Below are 2,138 nucleotides of genomic sequence, written 5' to 3' on the forward strand. Positions count from 1 at the left end.
AGACAGGCATCTACTCCTTGGCGTACATTGGGAGTTTAGAGCTCAGGCATCAGCAGTGCGATACCTGTGCTGTCAGGGGACTACCACCAAATGGGTACATGACGGCCCCACCACAACGGACTGGCTACCGTGCTGGATATTGCTCGCAGAGAAATCCAATATTATCATGGGGGCAAAGAGGACAGGAGACTACAGAAGAAGATTACATACCCGGGAAACTGTCCTCGCCCAAACAGTTAAAACGCAAGTGGAGATGCTAAGCTACGACAAGAGATACAGGAGATCGAATCTAAGGGCACTGTAGATAACTTGTGCACCACATAAGATGTCCTTCCCCATACATCCCGCACTTCTGTAGAATTTTGAAAGTGGCAGCTCAAACCATAGAATGGGACCTGAACTCATAGCGTCGAAAAGTGTGGGACTCCTATTAGTCGCCTCTTACGACAGGCACGAGCACCTCGGGCCTATTCTAACCCCCGGGCCCGCAGAGGGAGAAGAGAGGAGAGAACGGTCGAGTTATTCGTTATGATGATTTGTCGTCAGTACCAGTAAACAAAATGTTGTCTGTGCCATGGATACTTCCACATAACAGTCAGAATGTAAACAAACGGTTATATTTAGTCAATTTTTAATATGATTACTTTTGTCTTCTTTTTGAAGTCACTGAAAATAAATTAACTTACTTATGGAGAAAATATCTCCAAATATCGTTCTCAGACAACCGATAAAAGGATACTAGTATATAAGAATTCCAAAGAAGCGGTAGGAAAGTAAATAGTAGCAGGATACGTGAAACCATACAGTGATAACGGAGATTACTACTGCTTGCAAGATCCGAACGCTGTAAAGTGATGTGGATTGTTCTTAATATTTCTTCCCTAGTTATATGGTTGGTTCGCCTTTGGGGAAGTGCAGCGCAACTGAAAATGATCATGGACTTAGCTCTGTATGGGCCACAAGATTAAAGGCCATTAAAAATTATTTTAGTTTCTTTTTCTAAAGACATAATTTACTTCCTCGTGAAAGAATTTACTTCATATATAACTGAAACGCCATTTATACTAAAAACCAAACCAAATAAAAATTGGTCGTGTTACGTGCGTATGCGTACCTATAGCGAGCAAGCTGTTAGACGTGAATCATCGGCACTATATCTGAAAGCCGTTCCTTGTGTGGCTTCCGCTCTATGTAATTGATAGCGGACAGGATTATAATTCGAAAAAAAATTACACAATTACTCTTCTAGCCAGCTGGATATTTTGTGTTTAAAATACTTCCATATTTCTTATCCACTTTTTATGTGCTACAGTCTTTTTCTGAATTACAAAATTTGCTCCGTCAGGTTAAGGTTTTCTTGTTTTCCCACTCACAACACGGTCTTCTGTTAAATTATTACTTATTATGGCGCACGACCGACGCAGTATTCCATACGTTATACCGGATGTCTCTCCTAAGCGTCGTTACCTGCTCTTTCTCTAGAGTTACAGAAGATATCAGCAATTTCCGTTTTGCATTGTGTATCTGGACTCAATCCTAACAAATGATGCTCGGCTGGTCTTTCATATGACGGCTAGTGTCTACAGTAGGCGTGGGTTTGTTATCCTTTACAAGCAGAATTATTTTTAAACGAACGATAGAACGATCCCAAATTTAGTCCAGTGCGATATATGTCTATATTATACACGACTTAAACGTGTAGAACGCGAAACAATTATAAATGCTGCACAAAACAGAACCTTGCGTCTACAAACAATAAAAAATTCAGAATTGAGTTTTATTAATACTAAACAGCATTATTAGCTATTTCCAGAAACTAACTTTAGTAAAAATTTCTCTTCTCACTGCGGACATGGCGAGTGCTGCCCCTAACACGTGTATGAAATATCAACTCAATTGTGTTGCTGAGCCGTGGCAGTTGATTTCCGTGGGCACGTGCCTTTTCGTTTGCTCGTCTCTACTACAGCGATACACAGGTCAAAAGAAAGGAAAAAGAGCAAAAACACGACCAGTATGTTCATCAGTGTTTCTGACCCCTGTTAATGTAGTGGTGATAACTTTGACACAGCGAACGATAACAGACCCTTTCAAGTACTAGGAAAGTCAATGTGCTGCTAGTTGCTGCAACCACAGTTCAT

This window comes from Schistocerca piceifrons, chromosome 2, assembly GCF_021461385.2.
Source record: "Schistocerca piceifrons isolate TAMUIC-IGC-003096 chromosome 2, iqSchPice1.1, whole genome shotgun sequence".
NCBI classification, from domain to species: Eukaryota; Metazoa; Arthropoda; class Insecta; order Orthoptera; family Acrididae; genus Schistocerca; species Schistocerca piceifrons.